The sequence below is a fragment of the Lutra lutra genome, chromosome 1 (assembly GCF_902655055.1).
Source record: "Lutra lutra chromosome 1, mLutLut1.2, whole genome shotgun sequence".
NCBI classification, from domain to species: domain Eukaryota; kingdom Metazoa; phylum Chordata; class Mammalia; order Carnivora; family Mustelidae; genus Lutra; species Lutra lutra.
Genome location: NC_062278.1, coordinates 174491725 through 174508219, shown reverse-complemented (window position 1 = coordinate 174508219; position 16495 = coordinate 174491725). Strand labels below are relative to the sequence as shown.

At 36.2% G+C, this 16495-nt stretch overlaps 1 long non-coding RNA gene across 1 annotated transcript in view; it reads left to right on the top strand.

Moving 5' to 3' along the window:
- LOC125088379 (uncharacterized) overlaps positions 1 to 13544 on the top strand; it is a 104670-nt gene extending 91126 nt beyond the window's left edge. The window contains exon 4 of the long non-coding RNA XR_007123700.1: positions 13465 to 13544. This is a non-coding gene — a long non-coding RNA (uncharacterized LOC125088379). The remainder of the gene's footprint in view (positions 1 to 13464) is intronic.
- The last annotated feature ends 2951 nt before the right edge of the window (positions 13545 to 16495 follow it).

Sequence of the window (16495 nt, the reverse complement as noted above, 5' to 3'; positions counted from 1 at the left end):
AAGCTTTTTTTATAAGAATGTGAAAATCATATGTTCATATCAGGCTGGAACTCTTTCCACGAGCATTTGAAGAGATCAGGAAGATTAATATTTTATAGTTGAAGAATGAGGGGATTGAGTTTGGTAGATATGAAGCAGTGTGGCATTAAGTCACCCCGACTTATCAGTACATTATACTTGGGGCAAAGCTGTCGGACTCTGATCCTCACTCTTCACCTCTTTAAAATGAAATAATGATGACTACGTCACAGAAAACCTCTTTGATCATTTTAGTATATTTCCTAGTACACTTGCTCCAACGTAGTTCATTTTGTTTGAATTAAAATGGGAAAGAAAAGGAAAGGAAGAAGGGGGAGGAGAGATTGAGAATTAAGATACAAAAAAATTACAAAAATAGTGTAATATAATACTTAACTCTTTTCTGTTGTACTCTTTTCACTTTTTAAGTGTGGTATTGACTGCATAGTATTCCTTCACATAAATACACTGGATTTTTTTTAATAGCATCCCTATTTTAGGACATGAAGGAAGTTTCCATTTATCCAACCACATGTAATGTGACCTTGAGCACTTTCTGTGTTTGGAATCATTTCCTTACTGTTGATTCCCAGGAATGGAAGTTTCTCATCACATCCTCAAAGCCCTATTTTCTGCTGTCAACAGCATATTGACCTCTCTTCCACCACAATTCTAACAATTTGTCCCATGTTAGAGTAGCCATCTTCTAAGAGTGAAGCTTCATCACCCTATTTGACTATTTGGACCTTCTTGTCATTGTGGGGTGTTTTCAACAATTTGGCCATCTATTGATATGCCCTCCTGAAGGGGATCCAGTCAGCTGGCATTTCTGACATCCAGCAGGGAAACAGCTATATTTGAAATGATAAAGCTTGTGGCTAAGACATACGCTCTTTGCAAATGACTCAAATTCTCTGAGAAGGTGAGCAGTGGCAGTCATATATAGTAGACAATTTTATGTGCATGTGTAAATTGTTACGTGATTGTCTTTCCCATACACTCAAAGTTTTGTTTATTTTGACTACATTATACAGATGCTGCCATCCACAGGTTGCAGAAAGGATGCTGTGTAATATGTCAGCCTCAACACCTTTATGGAAATAACTTATTTGTTTCCCATCTTATACATTTTGGGCCACATTTCCCCATAATGTGAATTACTCCCAGAGAATTTCCCTCTTGGGAGAATCATTAACTCTTTCAGGGTACCAGCATACCAGTTAGCAGATCACCTCTTCAGTGAACTAAATATCTAAATCCAGAAAGGAAAGTGAGAATTCTGTATTCCATCTCCCTATCCTTTGTAAGGATTACCTCAATAAGGGTATGATTAAGGGTATGAATTCTAGGGAGGAATTCTTGAATTCAAATAGTTAATCAACAAGTTATAAAACTTCTCTGTGCCTCAGTTTCTTCATAGGTAAATAGTATCTAATAGGTTTATTGTGAGGATTAAACGAGTTTATACATATTAGGTAATTTAGAACTTAAATAGCACTCAAGTGCTAGCTATTAAATTATTAGTGTTATTATTACTGTCGTTTTTAATTTGATGAGCTTCAGAAAAAAATATGTATCTGTCATCCATGCTTTTGAGACCTGGGTTCCTCTAAAATCTGGTAGTCTCTGAAATGGTAACTTACCCAGTTAATGAGAATTATGGCCATTGTCTGTCTTTTTTTTTTAGTTAAAAACTTTAAAAAATGTAAACAATCCCACTTACACAGTTTCTTTTTTTCTTGAGTCATTCCATTTGAGTACCTAAGAACGTAAGGTTTTTGGTGTTTCATCTCCTGAAGTAGTAAATTGTTTAAGCAAGAAAGCAGCTGCATTGCTAAGGTCCTGATTAGCTTATTGGCATTTGGCTTTGTGGATGCCACTTCTGGGCTAAGATTTAGGAAAAATATTCAGGATCACCTCTGCCTCTTTAGCAGGGTGACGTTGGAATACTTGATGCCTCTAGTTTTCAGATTCTTATCCTTGTTATAGGACTCTCTGAGATGCCTGTTATAACTAATATTCCATGATTGATTCTGAAAGGAATCATGCTTTAAAAGAATGAGCAATGGGTTTCTACTCTCTGTTCCTCAGGTAAACAGAAAATTATGATATAATAAATTGTCAGGAAAATTATTCTAGTTGTACTTGCCATTGTACATTGCCATTGGAGCATTTCAGGTGGGGTATAGATTGTCTGGACAACACCCCAAACCCATTGCTGGGCTAAACTAGCTTCCTGATACATAATAAACTAATAATGAAAAATCTTATAAGAATTGAGTTAGCCACACAGAGAATTGCCAGATGCAATCAATATTAGCAAGTTCTGTTTGATAAAGTGTTTCTGAAGAAATCACCCATTCAGCAATGCCACTGTCCCTGCAAAGTCAGTCTCTCTGTAGGTTTGGGAAACTCGCTTCTTGGTATAGACAAACCTTTTTATATTCAGTGTTCTGTCATCATTTGAGAAGAGCTTACACCATAACTTGTCATGTTCATTTCTGTGACTTTATAATATTTGGCACTTTCTGAGTCTTAAAACAGACATAGTCTCAATAAAGCCATTTCTTCATCCAGGAAAGAAAGGGGCTGCCCAGCTATTGCTGATGAGTGGTGCCTCTGCTTTCAGTTTTTCAGCATCCTGGCATGCCTACATTTACCTTGGGAACCAAGACAAGCAGGTTTAATCTCAGAAAACACTCTTAACCCTGCCCCTCTTCATTCATTCACTATTGCTTATGAGTGAAGACTAAAAGCTGCTTTTTATCTGAACCTCTTGTTTAAATAGCATTGTGATATTCCATTGACACATTGATTACAGTGGAGCCATGTCTGACTCAGCACTTAGGGTTTAGAGTCAGCACTTATGGTAAAATCCATGTCTAGTAAAAATTGCCCTTAGAAATCCATTAAGTTGGACAAAAAGTGCAGTGTAAATGGTTTTATGTCCAGCTCTTTGCATTAAAATATATATGTGAAAAAATGTGTATCTTTAAACTAGAATCACACTCTGTGCATGCTATAAGATGATCACACTTAGAGAGGTACCCAGGAACTTATACCTATTGTAGATTCAGTTCATTTGTGTTTCACTGTTCATGACTCCCGTGGTTATATTCAGTAGATGGAAGAACAAGCAGACTCAGGCTACTCAAATTCTTGTTTCTCTCCTTCTCTCTGTCTCCTCAAATTATACAGGTAGAATATTGTAAGCTAAATGCCCAAATGGTATAGCTTTTTAAAAGCTCTGTAAGCTACAGCTGGCTCAATAATAAGTTGCTGCAGAGAATTGGTTTAAATTACTTTTTGACACATCAGAGAACATGTACTGAGTACTTATGGACTGAATGTGTGCCCCATCCAGATTCATATGTTGAAACCTAATTCGCAAGGTGATGGTATTTGGAGGTGGGACTTTGGGGAGGTAATTAGGTTTCTATGAGTTCATAAGGTTTGATGCACTCCTGATGGGATTAGTGCCCTTAGAAGAAGAAGAGAAGTATGCATACTAAGCACAAACGGAGAAAAGGCCAGGCAAATACCCAGCTAGAAGGTGACCATACACAGAAAAGGCTTTTAACAGACACTGAATCTGCCAGCATCTTGATCTTGGACTTCTTAGTCTTCCCAACTGTGAGAAATAAGTGGTGCTTAAGTAATTCAGTCTATGGCATTTTGTTATGGCAGGCTGAGCTGATTGAAACAACCAGCTTGATCACATTGTTGAAACCAGGAAAAGTATGTTGTTGCCTACATGTGAATATAAACATGATACATGGGTGGGATGACATTACAAATCAGTGAAGAAGAAATGATTAGTAAATAAATAATCCGGAGGCACTCTGTTATAAATATAGGGAAAAAATAAAACCATACCTTTCAAATACAGAAAAGGTCAATTGCATGCAGGTTAAATATCTAACCTTATGTAAAGCAAACATTAAAATGTTTTAAAAATAAAATGGTGAATAATTTTTTTACAAACTTAAAATAGGGAAGGGTTTCTTCAATTAGATATAACATTACAAACCTTGAATAAAAGAATTGATATGCTGGTCTGCATCAAAACTGAAAAAAAAAAAATGTCCTGTTTAACAAAAACAGCACAAATAGTCAAGGCACAAACTGGGAATGGATATCGGCAACATATATAAACAACATAGATTCAGTATTTCAAATTTCCGTAGAGTTCCTACAAATTAACAGATACAAGGGACAATAATAGGAAAATGGACAAAGGATTCAGGGAGGTAATTTCCAGAAGTGAACAGATTAGACTGACCAATAAATAATAGACCAGTTGCTCAATTTCCCTAGACATTGATGGAAGGTATATGACTTAACAAGAAAATGTTTCACACTTACCAAATTGTTAAAACATTTTAAATTCTTAAAATACCAAATGTTGGTAAAGATGTATAGAACAGGAAATTCTTAGATCCTATTATCTGTTTCACTTGCCAAACCCAATTTGCAGAACATTTTTGTAGTTATCTAGTATGTGAAATGGTACACATTTTCAACTAATGAGTTCTAATTATGATTCAAGAAAAACTCCCAAACATATACAGACTTAATTGTGAAGTTACTTATATTTTTTAAAAAATAAATACGCATTTTAGGTACATTTATTAGGTTTTCCTTTTATTTGTTCTTTCATTTATGTATGTATTTATTATTATTTATTTATTCATCATCACTGTAAGACTACTAATATTATATTATATCTGTTAAAGAATCAACACTGATGGTTATTTAAATTTCAAGAAAAAAAAATCACTCCACAGCAACCCAGTATTTTACAAAACCAGTAAGCAGGCCACAGGGAGGGGTCATGGGGGCTGCACCCTGGAGGTGTGGCTGGATGCTAGGTTTTGCAGAGGGAAGAGGAAAAAGTCGATTTCAGATAGGAGGGCTTGATTGTCTTTGGGTCATACTTAACATGGTAAAACCCAATAGCAGAGCTAAAGTGAATTAATCAGAACTACATGTTTCAACAGTATAAATTTCAAATGCAATGTCAAGAGAAAAGAAAGCATGTGGCATGGCAAGAATATTTATTGGGTGCTTACTCTGTGCTGGGCATATTATAAGTTTGGTTTAAGTAAAGTTTAAAGAAACAGGCAAAATGTTACTATTTATCATTTAGGGAAACTATTTTTGTAAACAAAGTAAGGTACACATGGGAATGAGGAGCACAAAAATCAGGGGAGTGGGTACTGAGATAGGGATGATGGGGCTGGGAGAGAGGTGTGGGATTGGGCAGCAGTTCATAAAAAGCTTCAGTTATATCTGTAAAGATCTAGTTATAAAAAAAAAGTTTTGAAGCAAAAAGTAAAGGTATGATGTGTTGATTATATGAATATACATTACTTTTTCCCTAGATAACTTGATATATTTGGAATATTCCAAATGTTTAGAAATTTAAAAATTGCCATTGCAGTTATTTTTGGAATATATTAACTTAGCAGCTCTATGAAATATTTGACAACGACAGAGTAAATTGTCCTATACTTAATATCTCAAATGGTAACAATGCATAATTTAAAAATTTTACCCAGAGGGATGTCTGAGTGGCTCAGTCCGTTAAGTGTCTGCCTTCGGCTCAGGTCATGATCCCAGGGTCCTGGGATCTAGTCCCACATCTAGGCTTTCTGCTCAGTGGGGAGCCTACTTCTGTCTGCCTGCTTCTCCCCCTGCTTGTGCTCTCTCTCTCTCTCTGTCTGAGAAATAAATAAAATCTTAAAAAAAAATTACTCAGAATTTACCTGCATAAACTCTGTGGTAGCCACATGGTTGAATTTAGGACTTTCATATTGATCAGCATTACTTGGAATGTAATCAAAGATTAATGCTAGAGGAAAACGTATTTCTAGAAAGGCTAAGTAAAATAAAAGAACTCAGGTAATTTATGGATTCACTGCATAATTACATTGTTATAGGTTTACAGTAAAAAAAAAATTAAGCTACACAATTGAAACATTAAGAAATATGCATAAATTTCCTTTTCAATAAGAAGTACTATAAACAAACATAGTTAAATCACACATTGATCTTAAGATCAATAAAGCTCTCCATTTTCTTGAGTTTGGTTAAGAAAGCCTGCATCAGATTTTCCAGATTTTAAATGGAATAAAGGGAATTAATGGAGAATATGTATAAAAAATTTAATAGGTATATACATATCTTACTTTTCTGTTATTTTTTTGTGGTTATACTTAGGTACCATCTTATGAAAAAAAAAAAGAAGCAAATATTTAGAATGGAAAACAAAGATTTTTCAAATGAGAGAACTCATTTGAGTTCATTCAAACAATAGTTTGAATGTATTCAAATAAGTATTCATTCAAACAGTAGTTCATTTGGGGAGTATCTGCTTTGTGCCAGGTGTAGATCAAAATACTGAGAAAGGAACAGTGAACATAATACACAAGACCCTGCCCTTACAGAATTTATATTATATAGGGAAAGGGAGGAGCTTACTTTCTTATAATCTAGTACTCATATAGTAGGACAATCTACTAAATGACAATTATGAATCTTTGTGGCTTTTGGAAGAAAAGGAGGGGGGTCCACTGAATGGACTCCTTGATAACCTTAACATAAGTTAAATTTTTTTAGAAAGAAAACACTTGCTGGCTTTTTATGTTACATAAATAAAAATGTTTATAGTAGTTTTACTGGGAACAGCAGGCTCAAGTGTTTCAAATGCAGAAGAAAAACAAATGGTGGAGTCTTCTTTTCAGCTGTGCTAAGACTGTTTAACTGTTTTTCTTTGGCAAGTCGTTTGAGCTTATTACTTAATTATTGAGTTTTCTTTTCTTTCTTTCCTTTCTTCTAAAAGAGTAAATTATTAATGTCTTTATACAGTAAGGAATCCAAATAAAATTTAAAGCACTTTTTTTATTTAATGGACTCTTTACATTTTTATTAAGACCTATCTGTGTCAGCATGATCCTGGGATCTGCGTATTCAGAAATACACACCTGCTTCTCCACGGAGTACAGGGTCACAGAGCCAACTGCCAATGCCAGTTATCATGTAATGAGGTAGGGGCTTTTAACAGAAGTATAAACACAGTTCTGAATGAGCAATTCCTTTCTACCTAGGATTAGAGAAGTTGGAAGATACATTTTTAGATACTTTTTTTTTTTTGCAAGGGTCAAGGAAACTTCAAAATTGAACTGTGAGGCAAGATCTTAAGTAGTTATTAACCTCATGTTTTCTATTAATCAACCGGTATGTTTATTGCCTTTATGTGCCTTAATTTCTGCATGCCATTCATTCATTTGGTCACTCATTTATCCATTAATTTATGGATCATCAGAATTATATTTATTATATACCCTGTGTTGGCATTTTGCTAAGCAATGGTAAAAAGAGTGAGCAAGACAGTGCTGTGCTAACTTTCATTTTATATGTTAGCACCAATGGCTTGACTTATGGACACATATCTCTTTCAATCCAGAGGTTATTGAATTGTAAAATATTTGAGTTATTATAGTTAGATGGGTAATATGATTTGGTTTTGAACAAAAAGTACAAGTCATATTCTAAAGTTACTGGGAGTACTTGGAGTTTATATGTCATTGAATCACAGTATATTTAAAACCTGGTTAGGAAAACAAAACAAAATTCCAGAGTGTGATTTACATACTTGTTTCCATACCATCTAAATAATTCCCTTTAACTACAATTTTGGAAGAACATAACACTATCTTGTTTGATCCTGACAGCATCCCTCTGAATTATGAATATAGAGTCCATGACTTTCCTAAAATAAAGCATTAGTATGTGTAAGAATCTAGCATTCATTCCATCATGCCCAAGACACCTTGAGAAAGCTCTGGAATTCCTGAATGCCTCCCAGACTTCTCTTTCTTTATGTTTATTTTTCCCTCTAATATATGTTTTTATTATTTTAAAACAACCTTTTCTTATTTAGTTTTTCTTTAACTAGAAGGCAAATGTTTTGTTTTGTTTCGTTTTTCCCAGTAAAATTAGTGAAACAGTGGGATAATTGGCTACCAACATGTAAAGGTTTATACTTCCAAAATAAGAGAGAATTAGGGGTGCCTGGGTAGCTCAGTCTGTTGAGCATCCAAGTCTTGATTTTGGCTCAGGTTGTGATCTCACGGTCCTGGGATCAAGGCCAATGTTGGGCTCTGCATTCAGTGGGAAGTCTGCTTGAGAATGCTCTCTCCTCCTCCCCCTGCAAGTGGGAACATGTGCAATCTCTCTCTCTCTCTCAAATAAATAAATCTTTAAAAACATCAAATTAAGGTAGATTTAGGCAATATAAGTGTAGTTTTTTTTTTTTTTTGGTCCGGGAAACAGCTTAAATAAATTAGATATAGTCACAAATGTAAAATTATATTTCTAAACATTGATATTCCACTTCATCATAAGATATAAACAAAATGCTAAAAATGAAAACAAATTTGGGATTTCAAAGACACATAAAAATAATCAATCAGTAGCCTGAATTCTTCCTTCTTGGTGAATCTTTTCCTTTTAGCATATGTGGTTTTGCTAAATGCCTGGACTTAAGGCATGTCAATGCAAAACATAAGTGAGGAATTTAGAGAAACTTAGTTTCACCAGTGGAATAGAGATTAAGGAAGCAAGGAGTCTTTGACAAAGTTAGGCAGAGCTGGGGAGGGATGGGGAGGGGATTAATGTAGCCTGGGGCAGTTGGGCTTTCAAGAAAGGTCTGAAATCTGATGAGTGGAAATAAGAACGTTATGAAGAACTGTGAGGAAGGGTCAGCAATTATTTATTAAACTGTGTACCTGCAAGACGCAGTGCTTGGTCTCGAGAACTCACTGGCATTCTCCAGATTTTTGAGGTTTGGAAAAACATGAGTAGATTGGATAAGGAGATAAGATGATCATAAAAGGAGGTAGAAAAGAGACCCTGAGAGGTGGAGTAGAAATTTGAGATTTAGGACTATTATTGTTAATGCCAGACCTTTTGGAGGCTTATTAGGACAAAAACAAACTTTTTAGCTTTTTAAGAAAAACTACTATAAAGAAAAAATAACTGGTTATAAACTCAGACCCAATCATAACTCTTGGTATGCTGTCCTCTTATCAGAACTGCCATAATTTGAAGAGAAGGGAGAAGAACAATGCTAATCTTGTCAACTTCAAAGTGCCACAGATAGTATTGTGTATTAGTATTTTAGAAAACCATCTTAACTGCTTGTAGCATAATCCCAGGATTTTCTATTTAAGGCAGTGTTAATTATTTGCCCTAACAGAAGATCACACAGGGCATTTATTTCTGAATGAAGAACAGTTAGTTGACTTATTTCAAGTAGCTTTTGTTGCGCATGTACTAAATGAATAAAAACAATATGTAGTTTGTAAATCCTGTAGAGTCCTTCACACCATAGGGACTAGAGGCTGCCGATATTTCAACGCACTGACAGGCAATAAGTCTTCAGCAGCAAAATAATCCAGGCCAAAATGAACTAGTGAAAGATTTCTGGGGCTTAGTTATTTTTTTTATTGGCATATAATTTGTACCCAGTGAAATGCACAGTTGGGTACTCTCTTCTTTATGAGTGTTTTCCTTGAACTCCTTGAGACCATATTGCCTCCTACATCTCCAGCTGTTCTTGCTCTGTCTCTATTATGGATACCTATCCCTTCCCTAAATGTTGCTCCTATGTCATCTGCCTGATACTTTCTTCTCTTTACAGCTTACATATTTTCTTTGTTTTATGTTGCTTTCAGTAAGCACATATATGCTCATTTATCACCACGTCCACATATGTAGATTCTGTCTTCCACCTGCTTCATTCCTATGTATCCAGCGAGCAATGGAACATTTTCATTTAGTGCTTCCATCAGAACTTTAAATTTATCAGGGGTAAAACTGAACTTATTGCCTCTCATTACAAATATGCTTTTACTTAGGTTTCCATCATTTGGACTAGTACAAACCATTCAAAACAATTCAAGCAATTGAGCACCTTCGTGCCAAACATAGTAGGTTGGGTGACCCTGCTTTTGAGGAACTAATTAGCCATTTATTCAAGACAAACCTGGACATCATTTCTGGAGTTTTGTTTTTTCCTCACCCATCCAAAATCCCCCCAAAATGCTACCTCTCCCCACATCATCATGAACCCTTCATTCTTCCTCTGGAATCTCTGAACCCTGTGCCTTTCTTCAACCACTACTTTGTCAAGATCTTTCTGCTTTGTTTCCAGGATTCCCATGCAGAGGGTAGTGTTATAATGGATTCAGACTATGTACCTTGGGCATATAGGCAAGGAAAGTATGAATTCTGATTAGGGGATATTAGACTTTATTCATCAACCATGTATTGCTTTTCTATTAGGCATAAAGTAAGTATATTAAAGTAGCAGAACATAAATATAATTGAACAATAAAGCAGATAACTTGTTATGGGAAAGATTCTAAATAATACCTATTTATAATCCATGGATTTTCTATTTGTCAGTTAAGTCTATGATATTCTTCTCAATAGATTATTGCTTGAATCCTCACTTCTGATTCACCTTGAAACCTGTCTCAGTCTTAGACTCTCCTGAGATGGTTTTTTTCCTGGTTTTAGGCTATTTTGGCAGAGACATTTTCTAGGCTGCTTTTTCCAGCTGCTGTTGTCTTATCTCTGTGTTTTTCTCATGGTGCTTGCCTGCCCACAGGCCCAAATTGCTCCACTTGAAAATCTGTTCACTCTGCTTAGTTTAAAATAAAGGGATTGCTTTATTTATTGCTTTTCAAGCCCACTGCATCACGGAAATCTTAGTTACCAGGAAAGTTTGAAGACATCTAGTTGAATTTCCCAATCAGTGCTAGAAATGCTCTGAGCTCTGAGTTGCTATCTTTCTGCTCACATGGCAAAAGAGGCAAAAATAGCTGAATGATACAGCTGAGAAACATGTGTGCATCACCTAGTTAATAAAAGGCACTCAAAATAAGCCTTATGCTTTCTCTGGTGTTCTCTTTCCCTCTTTGTTCATTTCCACTGTTTCTCATCTCATATCACTGTGGACAGTGAGAAACTTAGAACATCTCTCATTGCATTTTCACAGAAGGGATAGGATTTTCACTCTTTCACATTGCAGAGAAGGCCATCTCTCTGGTCCCTGAATTCTACCCCTCACATTTTTTTCCTCTTCAAAGAGAAATGGATAATACTGGTGAGAACCATTCAGTGGTTCCTCTAAAGATACTTTCATTTGTTTCTTCTGTCTCTTCTTGCTTTCCCTCTTCTTGGCACCAAAGCACCTAAAGGTAGACTTGATTCAGCCTCATGTCCTCTCCTGCTAGCAGAGACAGGCCAGAGTCTTCTAGTAGTCTTTAGATCTAGTCTTCCACAGAGGAGTACCAGGATTCTGGGTTTGAGGGTAAAGAAAAAGGATCAAGTCAAATTTGGGTTGTGCTCCAAGGTGCATTCTGAAATCCAGCTTTACAAGTAATGAAGTTCCTGTTTTGGCAATGGGCACTCTTTCCCTATTACTCATTGTTTCACTTAGATCGGGATTTCAGGGGAGTCTAAATATCCCTACTTCCCTCTGGATTCTGAGCCAATTGGGCCAATAGGCTGGTAGGCAAACAGGAGAGAGAGAGAGAAAGAGTTAAATCAATCAATCAAGGTAAAGATATATATATATGCAGTATCACATTGAGGACATTAACCACTGCCCAATTGGGTACCATGGATATGACATGCCCTCATGTTTATATTTATTTAATATACATTTAGCTGAGCAACTCTATGACAAACATTGTGCCAGGCACCAAAGTTTCAAAAATGAACACAGGAACACATTCTCTAGTTTCATGGGGCCTACATATTTACAACCTAAAAGGAAGGAATAGAATGAGCTTTAGAGTCATCCAGACCTGAAATCAAATTCTGATTACATAAAGTATTAACTGTGATAAAAATACCTTTGGTTGGTTATTTTCTTAGCTATTTATTATAATGGGCAGACTTGGGCATTTTATCATTTCCTGTTATGGAGTCAGAAGTCTTGAGTGCTGGAGCATTGGCTGGCTCAGTCAGTACAGTGTGGGATTCTTGATCTTGTGGTTGTGAGTTCAAGCCGTATGTTGGATATAGAGATTACTAAAAAATAAAATCTTCAAAGAAAAAAGAAAGATTTCAGTGCCAATTCAGGCCCATGAACTACTTGTCTTTTGCCTCTGCAGAAGTCATTAATCTTACATGGAGCACTGGGTGTGGTGCAAAAACAATGAATACTGTTATGCTGAAAAGAAATAAAAAATAAATAAATAAAAAAAATAAATTTAAAAAAAATTAAAAAAAAAGAAGTCATTAATCTTTCTGAAGCTTTCTTTCCTTGCCTGCATTTTGGAAAAATTCGCAGTATTTTGGTGAAGATTATAGAAGATCCTGAAGTTAAGAACCAAGCCTTGGTACACCCTACCTAGTAATTAAAGAAACAACTAGCCTTAGACACCTCTGGACCTTTCACGAGGTGGAATAGAGCACAGAGATGTGCTGTTTTGAAGTTAGTATTTTTTAATTTTTTAAATTTTAATGTCTTTGTATGAGTCGCCATTAGGGAGGAAAGTAGAGCCATTCTTCCAAGAGGAAAGTGGATCTTATGATATCTCCTACTTGTGTCCATATGCCTAATAATGTTTTCACATACACAGGTTCTACAGTTGGGAAATACAAGCTTTCTCTAGACTGTTAAGGTACTTTAACTATAACTTATATTTAAACCAAATATACCAAGTCTTTACAGAATGTGGGGAGAGTAATTTCATAACCAAACTATTTGATATTCTAATTAAAAGAAGATATTTCTAACATGCAAATCTCTGACATTTGCCAATATATTTGTAAAATACCAGTGTAGCCAGAGGGAATTTATCTATAAATGTTCTACATGACATTCAAGTAATGAATTCCTTGTATTAAGCCACTAAGCTACTCTAAAACATAGTTACTTTCTAGTTGTAGGATCCCAAGGTTTTGCCTCTCTGTTTTAACAAATACTTCTTGATCCCCAGTGTGGAAAGAGAAATTAATCTGTTTCAGTTTGAATTATTTTAGATGTTCACACAATTCATAATTCAAAGAGACTACTGAGAAGCCTATACTTTCAGATGTAATAGAACTTTATCTTTAAGGTATTTCATAGGTGAAGTTATAAAGATTGATAGTTATTCAGATCATCCCTAGCACTCTTAAAATCATAGTTATGGAGGATATTTTATATTGCAGACTTTGTTGTAGGGTCCTTAACATAATTTAGTCCTTCGAATAATCATATGTGTATAAAAGAACAAGCTTTTTTTGCCCACCTTATCATGTTAGATATGTACAACAGTGGACCCCTAAGATAAGTCAGTCCTAGAGGTCAGTTTAAATGTAAAATTTCAATTTACCAAAACTATGTACAGCTTATAATAGTATCTTCTCTCCCCTTTCCAGGTGCTCATTGATTCATTCTAAGAATTTTATTGATGCCCACTATGTGCCAGGGAGAGAAATCATGCACTTGAGACCCACATAAGCAATACTGTGTTTCATCTTTACCACTCATCATTCTTGCTCAAATCACTGGATAAATAGATATGTTCCAACAATGCATCAAATAGTATTAGTAAAAATAAGAGACTCTACCTCTTGCTGTTTTAAATCACATTTTTTGTTAATTTTAGAGGGTTACTTTAAGAAAATCTATTTCTTACGGTGAGGAATACTTACAGTTCAACAATTGTTACATCCTTTCCTCAACATCTTCATCTGTCAAATTCAAGCAAAAGTAGATTTATTCTGAAACTTTCAGAATCTTATGGAATGACCCCATTTTTATCTTTTCATACTATCTCTTTTTTCAGGTAGTCTTTCTTTTTTTTTTTTTTTTTTTAATCTATCCACCATCCATTTATATTTACTGACCACTTATCCATACATAAATACATGCAATATAAAAATAGATTTATTTACCAGTGTCCTGACTTGAAATAGTTCAGCTTATGATTTTTTGACCTTACAGTAGTGTGAAACTAAATGTATTTAGTAGAAACTGTACTTGAAATTTGAAATTTGAATTTTGACTTTTCCTGTGCTCATGATACACAATAGGATCCTCTCTTATGATACTGGACAGTGGCAGTCAGCAGTAGATCATTCAGCACCATGATCACAAGGATGAACAACTGATATACTTACAACTATTCTATACTCCGAAAAACAGAATTTTCATTTTCATTATAGCATTCAGTAAATTACATGAGATTTTCAACACTTTATTATAAAATAGGCTTTGTGTTAGATGATTTTGCCCAGCTGTGGGCTAATGTAGTGTCTTGAGCATGTTTAAGGTAGTGTAAGCTGAGCGATGACGTTTGTGGTAGACTAGGTGTATTAAATGCATTTTTGACCCAAGGCATTTTCAACTTACGATAGGTTTTTTGGGATGTAACCCCATTGTAAGTCAAGGAAGAGCTATATTTTCATATTTGCATGAGCAAGGTCTGAAATTATATGAGCAATACTAGTAATTTTTAAAGTAGAGGGTTTTTTTTTAGCTTTTTTGTATTTTTGTGACTATGATTTTTTCCCTTTAGTATTTTTGCAAGAAATTAAGTTTTTAATAATCTACATTAAAATAAAGCTATGTTTTAAAAACGTAATGGTTCCACACTACATGGATAAACACTTCAAAGGTTAAAAAAAATCAACTTAAGGGGGGAGGAGTCAAGATGGCGGAGAAGTAGCAGCTGAGACTACTTCGGGTAGCAGGAGATCAGCTAAATAGCTCATCTAAAGATTGCAAACACCTACAAATCCAACGGGAGATTGAAGAGAAGAAGAACAGCAATACCAGAAACAGAAAATGAACCACTCTCTGCAAGGTAGGACTGGAGGAAAAGTGAATCCAAAGCGACGGGAAGATAGACCGCGGGGGGAGGGGCCGGCTCCCGGCGAGCGGCCGAGCAACGGAGCAAAATCAGGACTTTTAAAAGTGTGTTCCACTGAGGGACATCGCTCCAGAGGCTTAACTGGGGTGAAGCCCAGGCGGGGTCAGCACGGCCTCAGGTCCCGCAGGGTCGCAGAAGGATCGGGGGTGTCTGAGTGTCGCAGAGCTTACCGGTATTAGAACGGGGAATCCGGCTACAGAGACAGAGCTGAGGAGTGACTCTCAGCTCGGGGTTGCCTTGAACTGGTCGCAGGCTTGGTCAGCTCGGAGCGCAGCCGGAGGCCAGGGTGATGGGAGTCACTGGGCGCTGTTCTCTGAGGGCGCACTGAGGAGTGGGACCCCGGGCTCTTGGCTCCTCCGGGCCGGAGACTGGGAGGCCGCCATCTTTATTCCTGTCCTCCGGAACTCTACGGAAAGCGCTCAGGGAACAAAAGCTCCCGAAAGCAAACCCGAGCGGATTGCTCAGCGCGGCCCCAGGTAAGGGCGGTGCAACTCCGCCTGGGGCAAAGACGCTTGAGAATCACTACAACAGGCCCCTCCCCCAGAAGATCAACGGGAAACCCAGCCAGGACCAAGTTCACCTACCAAGGAGAGCGGCGGAATTCCAGAGGAGAAGAAAGCAAAGCACGGAACTCATGGCTTTCTCCCCATGATTTTTTAGCCTTGCAGTTAATTTAATTTTTTCTTCTTTTTCAATTTTTTTTTCTTTTTCTCTTCTGCTAATTTTTTTTTAGCTTTTACCGTTTTCTTTTTTTAACGTTTTTTAAATAGTTTATCTAATATATATATATATATTTTTTTTCCTCTTTTTATATTTTTTTCTTTACCGGCTTTCTTTTTTTTTAATAGTTTCTTTTTTTTTTTTTCTTCTTTCTTTCTGAACCCCTTTTTATCCCCTTTCTCCCCCCTCACAATTCGGGATCTCTTCTGATTTGGCTAAAGCATATTTTCTTGGGGTTGTTGCCACCCTTTTAGTATTTTACTTGCTCCTTCATAAACTCTTATCTGGACAAAATGACAAGGCGGAAAAATTCACAACAAAAAAAAGAACAAGAGGCAGTACCAAAGGCTAGGGACCTAATCAATACAGACATTGGTAATATGTCAGATATAGAGTTCAGAATGACGATTCTCAAGGTTCTAGCCGGGCTTGAAAAAGGCATGGAAGATATTAAAGCAACCCTCTCGGGAGGTAGAAAAGCCCTTTCTGGAGAAATGAACTAAAATCTAACCAAGTTGAAATCAAAAAAGCTACTAATGAGGTGCAATCAAAAATGGAGGCTCTCACTGCTAGGATAAATGAGGCAGAAGAAAGAATTAGCGATATAGAAGACCAAATGACAGAGAATAAAGAAGCTGAGCAAAAGAGGGACAAACAGCTACTGGACCACGAGGGGAGAATTCGAGAGATAAGTGACACCATAAGACGAAACAACATTAGAATAATTGGGATTCCAGAAGAAGAGGAAACAGAGAGGGGAGCAGAAGGTATATTGGAGAGAATTATTGGAGAGAATTTCCCCAATATGGCAAAGG